Consider the following 16,139-nt stretch of genomic DNA (forward strand, 5'->3'; position numbering starts at 1 on the left):
TTTACAAACTTATTCAAAATCATCCCCCCCTCTGGTTTTTACACAAATCGCACCCTGCTGTCAACGATGAGTCAATGAACCACGGCACAATAAGTAGACCCCCCCCCCCTTCAGCCCAGCCATCACCCCCACAGAGCATCACAAACTTACCTGACAACCACAACCACACCGTCACACAGAATTATGATATCAAACTTTGTCAATCAACTAAAGCCATGCAACAGAAGCACATTGTACTGTTAAGCTACAAGGCAACAGAGGCCAACAAAACAACAAAATCAACTTCAAACAACAAAACAGTTGATCTACAGAATACATGATCAGAATGGCAGATTAGGACACCATGACTAAAGGACCAGAGTGAACAAAACAAAAGTAAGCGGAGACGCAAATGGGATCTCGTCTTTCCCGTCACTGCATCTGCCTTTGGATCCAAGAAGCTGCCATTGTGAGCGAAATGGGTTTCTCCAAAATTCAATCAATCTAATCTGTTTTTCATATCCGTTATCAGGAGGACACAAAGGAGTCATACGAGAAAAGTCATTCATACTCATTTAGAAGAGTGTCTATGTCTTGGAAGAAGGCCTGCTCTCTCTCTCTTTCTCTCTCTCTCTCTCTCTCTCGATTTCTCTCTATCTCTCTAACTTCCTGCCATATGTTTCCATAACATACACTGAGAAAGTAAGGTTACTCTTTACGTGTAAATAAAAGCGTGTCACAGGTTATTAACCTTGCATGTGTTATAAACGGGCTGTCCTTGGCCTCACTCTGCCTGCCGACCCCCAGTGGAAAAAGGTCACTGAACAGCATGAGTGCTTCGTGTCGAGCCTTAAGCAGGTCCCATGACCAGGTAATTAGGAGAGGTACAGCTTATTTTTTTGAGGAGCTAGAGGGTGAAAGTGCGGCAGCCAGTGCCTAATCTGCGCCCGGGGGCCGGTGAGAAGGGCTGATGGAGTGACGCACAAGGGAACATCAACAGCAGCTGTGCTCTCTCTCTCTACCTCTCTCTTTTTTCCCCTCTCTCTCTACCTCTCTCTCCCCCCCTCTCTCTCTACCTCTCTCTTTCCCCCCCTCTCTCTCTCTACCTCTCTCTTTCCCCCCTCTCTCTCTCTACCTCTCTCTCCCCCCCCTCTCTCTCTACCTCTCTCTTTTTTCCCCTCTCTCTCTACCTCTCTCTCCCCCCCCCTCTCTCTACCTCTCTCTTTCCCCCCCCCTCTCTCTCTCTACCTCTCTCTTTTTCCCCCATCTCTCTCTCTCTGCATCTTCTCCACTTTTATTCATTTTTATTCATGGTTAACTCCAATTTCCCATCCTCTCTCTCCTCCACTCCACTCTCTTCTCTCCTTAAAAGCCCATTATTTCTCTCTCTCCATCATCTCTCTCTCTCTGTCTCTGTCTTTCTTTTTGGTAACCACAAGAACATGCAAGAGCGGGTCTCATAAAGAAGTGTCATCTCCATGATTTATGGCATTCGTAGAGATGACGCAAAACAGCCAAATTAAAAGAGATACCTTTTACCCCCCCCCCCCCCCCCCTCCAACATACACACACACACACACACACATACACACACACACACGCACACACACACATGCAACCAGAAACTTCTGCACAGATTTGTCACCACACCACCTTTACTGCAGTACAAAATAAAATCAGCACACACAATGTGCTTCATTGTGCAGCTTTCACCCCACAGGGATCGCAGGTCTCAAGGCTCCTACATGCAGAACGTTCGTTCCCAGCCTGTCAGCGTGCTAAATCGCACAATGATGTGTCAGCGTGCTAAAACGCACAATGATGTGTCCCAGTTCAGCATCTGCGTGCATCGCTGAGTTTATGGACATATGCACAGTATATGCTTTTGTTCAGAGTTAGCAGAGATGAATGGGATGTGTGTGTGTGTGTGTGTGTGTGTGTGTTTCACTAGAGTTATCTATTGATAAATCAGAACGACGTGACCTCACACGTTCTACTCTCCGTTCCCTTTTTCCAGACCCAGTTCTGCTGATGGGTATTTCTATGTATGATGATGATTGGCACTCCATTGCACAGTTACAAAATTACATCAGTTTTGGCTTCAGACCAAACACACCTCACCCCATAGCAACAACACAATGCCTCATCTCTCCTCCTAGTATAGCAACAAAAGGAAGACAGCAGTACACCCAAGATCTGACATATACACAGTTGGTGTCAATGTCCAGAAACTAACCTTTCACTGGTTGCTAAGCAAATTACCATCATTAACGTTACCATTGAAGAAACATGCTTTCTTAAGAATGCTTGGTACATTCTTTAGAAAGAACATTCCTAACCACTGCTATCGCTAGGGCGCTGAGCCACATGCATTTCAGACTGGCTCCTTTCTGCTTGCATTCTCCCCACCTCCTCTAAATCTGGACTATGAACAGTTGGATGTGTTTGTGTTCCTCACAGTTAGGGTCAGGAAGTCATTAAATTGTTCATCTGTGGGCTTCTCTCTGTGTCCCAGCATGGGTCATGCTGGCTAGCCAGCAGTAAGCGTGGAGCTTGGCACACATGTTGAACCACCCAAAGAGGCTGTGAAAGAGAAACTGGGCAACCTTTATCTATGTCTTTTATTTATTTATAACATAAATGTGTGTGTGTGTGTGTGAAAGAGAAAGAGAAAGAGAAAGAAAGAGTTAGAGAGATACAGAGAATTTAATTTAATTTTCAAAAACCCTTTATTACATTCTTGCCACAAAGTATTTACATGATCACTTTGTCACAATGTACAGTCGCATTAAAAGTAAAAAATAATAAATAAAATCAAGGGGCAAGTCAATCCTCCAAGAAATGTGCAAACTGCAATTCACCATCAGCAACCCTACACAACACACTATTATAACACCAAATTTCTTCAAAAGATTCAATATTCATCATGGCTTTTGTAAAAAGGAAAATCAATTAACATGCGAGACCTCACAAGTATTGAAAAGAACATTACTATGTTGTCACTAGAAGTTTGCTCAATTTTGTTTCTACGACTAACATAGATACAGAGAGAGAGAGAGAAAGAGAGATACAGAGATAAAACATGAAAAAAGACAGGAGGCTTGTCACTGGGTCTCTCCAGGCATCTGGTCAGATATGCAGCCGAGTGAGAGGCTACACTGGAGAGCCGTGGCTCCTTGGGGCTGTCACTGACACCGGTCAGCCCATACATACAGTAATGGCCCTCTGGGACATAACGCCCCATGCAGTGATGCCAGTAACGCGTTACTTAGTAACGCGTTAGTCTATTTTGACCACTTTTTTCGGTAACATGTAACGCGCTACTATTTACAAACCAGTAATCAGATTAAAGTTACTTATCTAAGTCACTGTGCGTTACTATTTTTGGAATTTTTCTTAGTAAAAAGATTTATTCTTTGCTTTCTTCTTGTCTCGGGGATTAACGTCATGTACTGTAGGCTATATGCCAACCTTTTCAGCATGAGGACAACTCACGTGTAAAACCATGCAGCGACACAAACGTAAACAACAATGGAGGGAGGAGAGAGATGCACATTTTATCTAGTCATTATTTTGAGTTTGTGTCAGCTAAACATGACAACATTAAGGTACATTGTACATTCTGTGCTGGCGACAAAGTGCTGTCTAGCTACTAGCTAGACATCCCAAGTCTCCCGAAGTTTTGGGAGTCTCCCACATATTGATATCCTTACGCCCGCAAATTACATAAAATCTCCCGGAACCTAGAGCGAACAGGCCAGACCGGACTTCAAATCGCGTGTGCATCTGAGTTTAACGCGCACACAATGGAGAGGGGGAGAGAGAGGAGTGGTGCGTGTGTGCCTGCAAGCGCATCCAAGACAGAGAGCATCCTGGTCTGTTTTGCTAAATCAACCAATCAGTTTTCAGTGTAGGTGAGCTTATATCTCTAAAGGAACATCAGACTACACAAAAGTGTACCAAATTGTCTTATAAGAGGAAAACATAATAGTCTTGCACACTGCACTGTTTGTAACAGTGACTTTAGCATTGCTCACAGCGGATTAAATGATTGCAACCAGACAAACACGGGATGTCCCCCGGACCTTATGCCGACATTCACGACGTCCCCGATTGGTCCCGAACGTCATGTTCTCTAGCGGACGTTCCGGTGACCTTATTGACGTCCGGATCAAGTTATCGTTTGGTTATTGCGTGACGTCCGGTGCAGGACTTTCTGGGGACGTCACCGTCAGGTCCCTCGGATGACATTTGCATTTGGACATTTCAAATACCTCCTAAGGACACGACAATAATGTTATACCGGGGACATGGGGGGGGGGGGGGGGGGGGTTTGTTTATTCACACATGGCAGCGGAGTTGAGAGCGCTCTGGCTACCGCCTGCAGGACGGAGACATCACATCCATGCACGACTTCACGTTACATGTCTGGGGACTAAAGTAGCCTATCTATCTATCTATCTATCTAGTCTCTAGCAGTAGCTGCATTAGCCTACCATAGTCTAAGGCAACATGTTATACAGTTTATGAAGTTGTGGGTCTATGAGCAAAGTAGAACCATATGTCTAGGCTACTTTGCTCATAGACGCACAACTTCATAAATTGGGAAAAGGGTTTAACGTTAAACTCAATGTATGTGCTACATAATTCAGCATGTTTGCTGAATTATGTAGCACATACATTTTGAGTTTAACGTTAATGTAACGTTACAAACTAGGGAAGGGATTTAATCAAATTCATGTTAGCTGATGTGATGCTTGGTGTAACGTTAGCAAAGTCGCTGTTCTTAGCTTCTAGCTTAGCTGCGCATTTCTTCAGATAACCGTCATTACGTGATGCATGTAACATGCTCTAAATAGGCAGTGGTTTATTTAACGTAGTCACGTACTTATTATCTGTTTTATTTTCAGAAACACACACACGGCCAAACTGGGACTGAACCGACTTTTGGAGCTGAATACGATGCAATAAAACTAGAGAAATGTTAAAAACAGACCACGTAGCATTGTTTAGGGTTGTCTAGCAACAGAAGTGACTACTTAATTTGTAAAGCAAAACGATCTAGCTCTACATTGCAGAAGAATTAAGGATACTGCTTCTTCATGACTTGTTTAAATGTCATTGTAATTTATTTGACGCATGCTCGCGTTTAAAAGTGTCACGCATAGAGCTGCACAGTCCCGCCCACAGCAGATGCCGGATGTAAAAATTCAATGCAATTTCTCCATTGACAATTGCGGTATAAGCCATAAAAACTTAACTGCACGTGGTAGACTTAAAACCAGCTACGGCTGTACTAAGCGATTGTATATGCTCCTATAGACACCAAGACCATGGGGCACTAACCTTGTTTTGAGATAAATGCCTTTTATTCACGATCTCTTGGATAAGTACTTCATTACCCACAATCCTGAACAATCCCACAGTGATGCCTCTGATTGGTAGAAAGGCCGTTATGGTCATAGTTTGAAACTTTCTCAGCGAAAAATATTGACAAAGATGGCGGAGTCTTTTACTGCCTATGGCGAAAATCTTAATGTGATTAAAAACTTTCTTGACGAATATTGGTACTTGTATCAACAATGATCACACAAACTTAGTCAGGGCCAATACACTATCAAATAGACCACTGTAAATGTTAGTTTAAACCAGTGTTTCTCAAACTTTTTTTCTGGGGACCCACTTTTTAAAAATGACAGACTATCGCGACCCAACTCGTGACTGTGGTAGTTAACAAACTAGATCAGTGGTTCTCAAACTTCTTTCATTCCCCACTTTGATCAAGGGGGCGCCCCATCTGTCCCTCATCGCTCTAAGAAAGTGGTAGGTCAAGCTTAAAATTGTCAAATTTATTGAAATAATGACAAGTTCTAAATATATCCTCTTCAACAGAGTTAAAATCAGCTGGTGCTGCAGATATATATTTTCTAGCAACATATTAGGAAGCATAGGCCATTTTACAGCATTGTACAATATATTCAATGAAATACCAACATGCTGCATTAAATGGATCCATAATCCAGTCATACTGAGCACTGCTGGTTGGGCAATATTTTTGAAAAAAACTTTGCAGGGATGTGATGTAGGCCTACTGTTTAATACATGGGATCACAAGAGTGGCTCCCAATCAGACGTTTCAGCGATTTCGCTCAGAAATCTCAAAGGCATAATACTGTCTGCGATCGAGGCGCCTGTCCCATACTCAAGTTTTTTGGTGAATGCAGTAATCTTATTTGCTAGGTGAGGTAGGTGCTTGTCTTTGCCTTGTAACTGGACATTTAACTGAAATGTATCGCTAAGATATATCAAATATATCGCTAAGATAGCCTAGGCCATCTTCGTCAAGAAATGTTCATTAGTGAACGTGCTTGCAGATTCAAACATGCGCTCTTCCTCCAAGAAGAGGCGACTCGGAGCTCAAACACGCGCGACAGCACTTTACCTCGGGAAAGCCTTGCCTCGCTGTGAAACAGTAGCAGCTACAGCCTTTTGGTCAGCTACCATCTTTTCGCAAAGTGCGGAGAATAGACACGCTTTTAAGGGCCGCGTTTTGATGAAATTCACCACTCTCACAACAACGTTCTAATTCTCATGTAGGTCAGGACTAACTAAGCTGCCTTGACACGAGCGCTTCCCTGTGAATAACATAGTGCGTCCATTGCGCATCGGGTGCTACCTGGGCCCAGGCTACAGATAAAAAAAATAATAAAAAAACTCCTGTTTTTCACGTCAGTTCGCGCCCCACCTGGCATGTCTCCGCGACCCACAGTTTGAGAAACGCTGGTTTAAACACTTAAACTTTTCAGGTAGCCGACAGGCTAACCTTTAGCATTTCCGACATTGTATGTCATTACATAATGCAGCTAACATTAACATTAGCCTACAGGTATGAAATATATTATGTTTTAGTGAGTGTCCAAAGGGGTGAAAGCCACTTTAAATCGGGTCACATTATTGACTGTTGTGTGTCCGAGAGTCAGTTTGTGGGTTTTGTAAGGGCCAGCATGAGGGACAAGACCTACAAAGTTGTGGTGAGTTAAGCAGGGAGGTTGACGTTAATGCTGCTAGCAGTGCTAGTTAGAGTTTGATGTCTCGAGAACGGTCTTGGTCTCGAGACCACTTTTACGTGGTCTCGGTCTTGTCACAGTCTCGACCGTCTTTGGTCTTGGTCTTGTCTTGGTCTCGGATCCATCGGTCTTGTCTTGGTCTCATTGTCTTGGTCTTGTGGTCTCGGGTCGACATAGTGGTCGGGAGATTTGCAAAAAATATGTCCATGATACAAAACATAACATTCGATAATGCAACATTAAATTATTTCGCCTTTCACGCCCTTCAAATGCAACCTTTCAAATGCAACCAATCAATGACATACATGTATTTTGTTGTGATTAAGAAACTGGCGCTCATTCAATCAAAAGACGCAAGTGTAGCCAGCGCGAAACGTTAGGTTTACGTCGTAGCTGTCAGTCTCAGTCAGACCTAGTAATAATAATGTCAGCGAATTCCGCCATCATTAAATTTGCATTCACGGAACATAAAGAAATTTGCAGTCCAGGGGCAAGAAAGAAGCATTCTGCAAAATGCAAGTTTTGCAAAGTCTCTCTCTCTCATCATTGTCATGCAATTGCTATAGCCTACATAGTTTATCTCACCCAGTCTACGAAAACATTTACAGTGAGTGCTCACAGTCACACACATTCATGACATGCTCTGTCTCTGCATTGTTCTGTCTGTAGTTGAAATAATACCTTCTTAAATTTAATTTAAACTGGGACTGAACCTCTTACCCCAGCAGGGTTCTCAAGTCTCACGCAATGGGCGTGAGACACACGCAATTCAACAAGTTCACACGCTCACACACCACACCTTGCATTTCTCACGCAGAAATATTACTAGGGATGTCAAGGTATCTGCATAATTATTAGAGGAGGCGCAGGGATACGAGAGGATTTCTCGCAGGGTTCAGAACTAGCGCACCACTCACCAGCAAAATCAAAAAAATAAATAGCCACCGACATCCAATCAAAAAATAGTAGGCTATTCGTTGTATCCGGCTAAAATTCCAAAATAGCACATCCCCTCCCTACAACCACGTTATGCTTGTGTGGGGTTACACGTTTAAGATTTCAAAACTGCACCAACATTCTTTTTATTCAGAAATTCAACTGTCTGTCATTTGGTAAACCAGCCTACTTATGGTACTTTACAGGGTGTGTAAATCAAGCCTTTTCACGAACATTTTGCCTAGCCTACTTTATGGCAAAATTATTTCTTATCTATAAACTAAACTAAACTGTCGGTCATTAAGAAAACCTAATGATTGTGTCGTTATAGCTTTGTGTAAGCCAGACATCAGCAACGTTCATTTTACACGACCAATCACTCTCGTGGCTGCCTGCACTTTCCCTGTCGTCACGGCTGCAACTTTCGCACTCGTTTGTGCTTTTTAGCGCCGTGTTCATCAGGTCCCGGACACCCATCTGATCCTCCATGGACCATGTCAACAATGAATGAAAATTAGCTTATTATTAACGAGTGTTATCAATTTGAGCGAGTATGCTACACATAGCCTAGGCCTACATTTTTTTCTAAACATACAGGACTGCTGCAGACAATGACCTGCCAACCACCATAATGTATAATGAACTTGCTGTCCTCGGTTTCGGCATGCACATGCTTAGTCTAATGATTCAGTGACAATATAGGCTACTCAAGTGAATAAAGCAATTAGCCTAATAAATAAAATATTTGTCTCACTCAGTACATATAGGCCTACATCTCGTAAATTGGTGAGCCATAGAATATCCCAGCGTCACGATTATTATATTTCAAGATTCCAATCTATCCCACCTAAATATGAAAAGTTATTTCTACTGACATGCTTCCTGGTGACATAAAAAAACAAATGGTTTCCCTTGATAAGGCTGACATAAGAGACATAGGCTATGCATTATACTTTCCCAGACAAAAACAAGATATAGGATGTATAGATTACAATGACAAATTCAAGGTCTCAAATGCTTCTTTCCAATTTTTTTTTATAATTAGTGAGTGAGTGCACCCCCCCCCCCCCCCCCCCAATCTCACTCCAAGCTGAGCTCAAAACTTGAGAACCCTGCCCCAGTATGCTGCTCTTTTTCAATTGATGCAAGTTATGGTGTAACACCAGAGACTTTGTAATGTGGAGACACAGCACTCAAAAAATCCTCCATAGAAATGCATGGGGCTAGTTTGCAACGCCAATATGGCCGTTGTCTACACATATCCCACCCCTTCCTCGCCAAAATGTCGACATGTGTATACATTGAGCGAATCATGTGGTGTGAGTTGACTACTTTGAGCCAATTATGTGCTGTGTTGTGCAGACATTGTGCCAATCATGTGTTGTGAACTCGACACTGGAGCACGGTTGGTGTGGTGAAGCCTTGCGCACGCGCATTTCTGCTGAATAGGATGCCCGATGAGTACCCAAAAAGCGTTACAATATGGCCGCCGAGTGGAGGGACATGCCTAAAAGGACTTTGGTAACACTAGCTCGCTAGCTGTTTTTTTTTTTTTTTTTTGGTCTCGGTCTTGGTCTCGGTCTCGTCTTGACTTTGTCTTGGTCTTGACTCAGTCTGTCTTGGCCTTGGTCTCGTCTTGGTCTCGGTCTTGATACCCTCTGGTCTTGGTAGTGTCTTGGTCTCGGTTTAGGCGGTCTTGACTACAAGTCTAGTGCTAGTTAACATTAGCTAGGCTACTGTAGCCTTCATACTGTATGATTCATATCAATCATTAACCTAGGAATACTTTGTGCATTTAATGAACATTTTGTGTAATAATTCACGGCAAATTAATAAACTGAATATGGTGGTCCAAGAGCAGACCATGCACCAGTCCATGCATCAGCCCGACTGAGCAGTGATGACAGCATAGGATGAGTCAGGTAACGTTACGAAGCACTGCCGTTAACGTTAACCGCTTTCACACACACATATAAAATACACGATGATAAATATAAAATTCAATATCAAAACACTATTATTTACACGATTACTCCTGAAATAACTGCTATTAACTGCACATTCACTATATAAAAATCACTGTTTAGAGGAAAGGGTTTGCGTGCTGTCGCCGGTTGGAAATGGCAAAATAAATCGCGCCGATTTTGCCTATATTATTCAGTGAGGCGCGGTGGTTTATGGGATGAGTAGTTCCTTCGCTCGGAAATGAAAATATGTATACAGTCTTGTACCTTTGACCTTTTTTGGATTTTCTCTTCGTTTTTTCACTCGAAATGATATATTGTATGCTTATGAGTTATCCCGTAGCTGGTTAGCCTAAGACATGCTGTAAAACTCTTTAGATACGGATTTTTCCAAACGTCAATGGGACAAATGAATGGGAATCTTACATCCGGCACCTAACCGCATTTTGCCTGTGGGCGGGACTAGTTATGTTTCATGTAGCCTACTTTATTTCATGTTGAGGTTTGCTTCCCAGCATGCATTGCGATTCATTTAGTATTTTTGGCTATTATTAGTTTTTAATATTTTGAAACAAATGGTTTGAACAATTTATCTTAGGCTAGCCTAGGCCTACTCTGACGATGTTTTGAACAATATGCTACGGGATATGCCCATTAAAACGTCGTATTAGTTTATTAAGAAAATGACACCGTAGATGTGAAAGCAGCACATCCTAGCCCGGTATAAATGTCCATGTCTACTCATCATTAGTTTAATGCATTCGGAGGACGTGATTTCATACATGCGTGAAAATATGAGGTGAGTGAAGTTGATTGTGTAGTTGTAGAACAATTCATTAATGTGTGTTCATGTTCCGTTTAGCAACGCTGAGACTTACAGGATGTAATACCATACCAAATCGCGCTTCGTGTTTTTTTTTTTTTTTTTTAACCATCGCGGAAATATAAACGTCGCGTGCATAACGCTGTGACCATTACAGGACGTCCTCTCAAAGTCTCGTGGACGTCTTTTAGACCTCCCGAACAGAGGTCCGCGGGACGTAAAGGGAACCCTACACAATGTCGAGGAGGTGACGTTCGCCAGGGGACCTTTAGGGGACGTCGCCAGGACTTTATTTTGTTTACTGGGAAAAGACTTGTTGAGGTGAGTTTAACAAGTGTAATTTCATTTGCATATTACTCAGGCCTATACTAGATGGCTAGTTGCCAAGGCTACATGAAAAGGCCAAACTACCAAAATCTACATATTTTAGCCTACTATCACAATTTCTATCAATAGGCCTTCCTTATTTGGTGTAGGGGAGGGGGTGATTGGTGCCAGTGGGGAAGTTGTGCCACCCCCTATTTCTAGGGAACCATAGAAAAAATTGGTCATGTGACCACACATTTTTGAAGACTCAGCCATTTCACTCATCCTGCAAAGAAGAGAGCCTCATTGCATGACAGGTAAGCACATTTAAGTTGAAAAAACTGTTTTTTGCCTTTCAAAGTAAAATTTATATGATCATGTTTTTTTGATTGTTGTGTCAAAACAGTTATAGACAAGTTTGAAAAGATTTCACACATGTTTTAGTGCTTTGGTAAGCTACATTATGAGTCTATACAGCTAGCATGATGTTAGCTCAAATCTGATGGATGATGCATTTTTTCCAAAATGGTGGGGTTGGGGTGATTTGTGCCAAAGGGCCTGGGTTAAGTTGTGCCAGTGACACAACTCACCCCCACTTATAAATAATGTTTTAAACATATTATTTTATTGTAACTGTGCATTTTATCCTTAAATTTTATCACTAAAACTATGTGACAGTCTTAATTTTAGACCAAAAATAGAAATATACCATCATGCTACAGAGTTATAAGAGGAAGACAGGCAGGGCATACTGTTTGGAGAACATATAAAGGCACTAGCAGTAATGTTTCACGGTCTAAGTCCCATGAAATGCTGTGAACTTGTAGCCTGGCGGGCCATCCTATATCATTGAAATGTATTGTCTGGCATCGAATCATTCACCTCGCTTAATCCAAGGGGCGGGCAGAGAATTGTCTTTCAAACTGCCTAGGCATGCAATAGGCCAGCGCTACGACCATATCCGTATCCGGTAGGCAAAACGGCAAATACATCCTTCTTCGAAAGGAATAACTTAAGTGCATTGTGTTGCTCAACTTTCAAAGAAAAGCACAAGTCCAACTCCTCCAAAGTTGACGCCAACGCCGATTCAAACAACCGCTCTTCGTTCGCCATAGCCACCTTCCTTGTTGTTCACCGTCACAGGACTGTCGTTATCCTGTTAAGCCCGCCTTAAGACTCTCTAACGAAATAGAGCGATGTGATTGGAGAACATCCACGGTGTTAAGCCAATAGAAATCCCTATGGTTTGCTACTAGACGTACAGGCTGAGCAAATTAATTTGCCGCCGCTAGGGTGCGTCTAGATTTCTAGGCTAGTGAACTTGCTCTTGAGTACGCAAAAAGAAATGACATCGATATCCCTGCCAGCTGGATCAGAGAGGAAAAAGCAGGTTTGGAGCCTTTAAAGCACGCCGTTATTTGTCATGCCGCACTTCTGAAGCAACCTCTGTTGGTAGAGCTACTGCCATTAATAGGCACAACGTGGGGGAGTTATTTGATAACCTAAAGTGATGGACAGGTAATCATATGGCTTTGACATGTCAGCCCCAGAAAGACACTCCTGTGTACAGGACTCTCTCTCTCTCTCTCTGTCTCTCTCTCTCATACTCTCTCTCACACACACATACTCTCTCTCCCTCTCTCTCTCTCTCACACACACACTGACCAGGAAGCCTGGGAAGGAGAGGGGGAACATCATCTCTAGGTAGTAGCAGAGTTGACATCTACACAACCACATCCAACCACCTAAATCTGCTGTAAACTTCTCTGATCAACAAAACTTTAATCTCATTTCAGGTATGACTTCCCTCCACACAAGATCTACAACATGGATGAAATGGTGTGACAACGGAAAATGACCTTTGATGTGCTCATGGGGTGCAATAGGCTTGTAGAAAACTGGCCTTTGATGTTGTAAAATAACTTTAAATAAACCTTAAATGAGTAATTTTGTATTGAATTTGTCTAGCTTTTATAAAGCATTACAGTGTCTGAGATCAAAATATACTGTTTTACTTCAATAATCTATGGCACAATTTACCCCAATGCATTCTCTTCAAAGGCACAACTTACCCCGCACCGGGGGCAAGTTGTGCCACAAGACCACTTTTTTTCAGAAAGCTATATCTCTTAAATACTATATTTCAGATCGAAAGTGATTGTTCCCAGAGATGCACCACATCCTGAAATATATGTTCATATTGTAGTTGGAAGCATTGCTATAATGGCCTCCCTTTAAAGTCACTTTAAGTAAAAACTGGCACAACTCACCCCACTCTCCCCTACTGACTAGACATTATTGAACAAACATCTGAATTTCAGTATCTAAGTAGGTTAGTTTGGGATGTCTGCTATACATTGTTGGCATTACTGTTAAAATGCACTTCCAGTATAGTGAGCATTGGCAAAACCGGTTATCATTTTTATGTTGAGGCGGTGGGGGTGTTGTCGGCAGCTGCTGAAAAAGGAACTAATAAAGTAACTTGTAATCTAACTTAGTTACTTTTAAAATCAAGTAATCAGTAAAGTAACTAAGTTACTTTTTAAAGGAGTAATCAGTAATCAGATTACTTTTTCAAGGTAACTGTGGCAACACTGGCCCCATGACCGTGGCCATGTAACATACACCAATGCCCTTTTGCCTACGTCTGGACATGGACGCGCCACAATGCTGGCGAGGGAATATGGCAGTCTATTAGTTCGAATTACCAAACACGCATGTCATCCGGAGGTGTCAGATACTGTAGTTTTCAACCTCAATCTCACTCACTCTCTCTCTCTCTCTCTCTGTTCTCTTTTTCTGTCTCTCTTCTTCATAACAGCTAATGGTCTTTTAGTGTACTGTGGGCCCTGATCATCACTTTTTCTTTTCAAAATAGCTATGGTAGCTTTACACTGTTGCAATCAATGGACTCTAGTCGAATCTAAAATAAATAAATACATAAAAGGGTGTGTATTGACACTGATAAACATAGCCGGTGCTGAAATGTCAATCTATTAAACTATTAAATATAATAGTTAATGCCCCGGAGACAAAACTATTTTCTGATTGGCAGACAGAGGGAAACCACAGCCACAGGGGTATAAAATACCGGATATTTGGGAGTCTACACCATATAGTTGACAGTATTCATTGTCAGGCCACACACAGGTGCTGAAGAGTGGTAAAACTCCCCCCACACACACCATACACACACACACACACACACACACACATACACTCACACACACACACACACACATACACTCATATAATGTATACTCATAATGTGCTTTTGTTTCTTTTTGTTCTTGTTTAGCAGAGAAGAAGTCGTGGATGGGATGGCAGGGTTTGGCGGGGGGGAATGTAAAGGGGGCATGCTTGCTTATTTACTTTGACAAATTATCGTTCATGTTTTGGAACTGAATGTAGGCCTATGGTAACTAGGGGTAACTGGGAGGCGCGAAATAGATTAAGGGGCAATGGTAAAATATAGACAGGACTAATAGGCTATTAATTAGCATCCTTCAAGAAGCAGTTAGAATCCACAGTTGGTTTATTTAGACTGTTAGTTAACATTTAAAAGTCTGTGATTAACTTAACTTTATACACACACACACACACACACACACACACACACACACACAATCAAATCAACACTATCAGACACATGCATACATCAGCACACATAAAATAAAGTCATCAAACTAATTTGACCCAACATCAGCAGGAACTGCATCTTTGCTGAATTTCAACGAAAAAAAACAGTCAAAAACAACAATACAATGTGGATGAAAGGCCAGACGGTTTATTAAAGTCAAATGCAAAAACATGGATTTTAGGGGGCACGGGTACAAATGTGACGCACATTACTGCCAAAGTGCAGAGCAACAAAAACAGACCAATTGGCCCAAGCCAAAAACTACAATCACAGATACAATGCAGCTTTTGTTCCACAACAACGGCCGAGTCTGTCTAATGCCTGAGTCGAGGGTGAAAGAGTGGTTAAACCCATCTGAGAACAGAACATATCTTATGTCAAAAGACCACAGTCATAAGGCCTTTTCACACAGAGATCCCGCTAAATTTGCGGGAAGAGGAGACGTCTTTTTGCCGTCTTTTTGTGTCTGAAAGCGAGATGAAAATTTGCCGGGAACGAAAAAACTCGGCAAAATGTCTAGGGGGCTTGGTAGTAAATTTGGCGAGACACTTTGTCCCGCCGTTCCGCCTCGGTCTATGTGAAAGGGACAGTCGTTCCGCGATTCTGGTACATAAAATCGCGGAGATTTCGCCAGTGTGAAAGGATATATGCACAGAGAGGAAAACAGTTGTCCAGAGGGGTTAAGGCCAGTGACGATAACCACTGATGCTGTGTAATGTTCTCTCTAAACCACCTGCACTCACATACAAACTATTGATGCTTGAAAGCCAGCCAGAGTGGAAACTCCAAAAACTGTTTGATCACATTTAAGAGGCACATTATAAGATCACTATGCCGTTCTTATTGACTATCCAACAACCAACATGGTTAGTTTGCAAACAACAGCAGCACTGCTGACATCCAGGAAATGTCGCAAGCTTGCTACCTCGCCAAACATACTTTTGAAATGTCAAATGCCTTCATATTGCGTCTGTATTTGCCCGTAATTATATGTTACAATTACATAACACATTTCCCTCAAACCGTTTTAAACGGGAGGTATGACTAAAATTTGACCGACCGCTTGAATATGGGACCCACCACACCCATGTCAATGACTCGTACCAGGGTAAAGAAATGAAGACACTCAGGTTACACACAGAGACGAAATGATGAATGCCACGTCTCTGTTTGTTCTCCTCTCAGAGGTGGCTGGACGAAGGCCAGACACACCTCTCAGGTTAGAAATGTTCCACTGTGTAAGTGAGAAACACTGGGCACAAAAGAGGGGGAGAAAGAGAAAATGTTCCCAGGGTTTTTCTTTTCTTTTCCATGGTTCTGTTTTGATTAAACGTCTTTGTATTTTGGATCTATCTGTCTCCCCCCTCAGTGTTCCAAGAGGCACAATTCAAGATGATGTCCTCGCAGTGTTACATGTGCACGAT

The sequence above is a fragment of the Alosa pseudoharengus genome, unplaced genomic scaffold (genome assembly GCF_046254945.1).
Source record: "Alosa pseudoharengus isolate Yale_2024_CS ecotype anadromous, Long Island Sound unplaced genomic scaffold, YU_APseudo_1.1 YU_APseudo_1.1_scf_3, whole genome shotgun sequence".
Taxonomy (NCBI): domain Eukaryota; kingdom Metazoa; phylum Chordata; class Actinopteri; order Clupeiformes; family Clupeidae; genus Alosa; species Alosa pseudoharengus.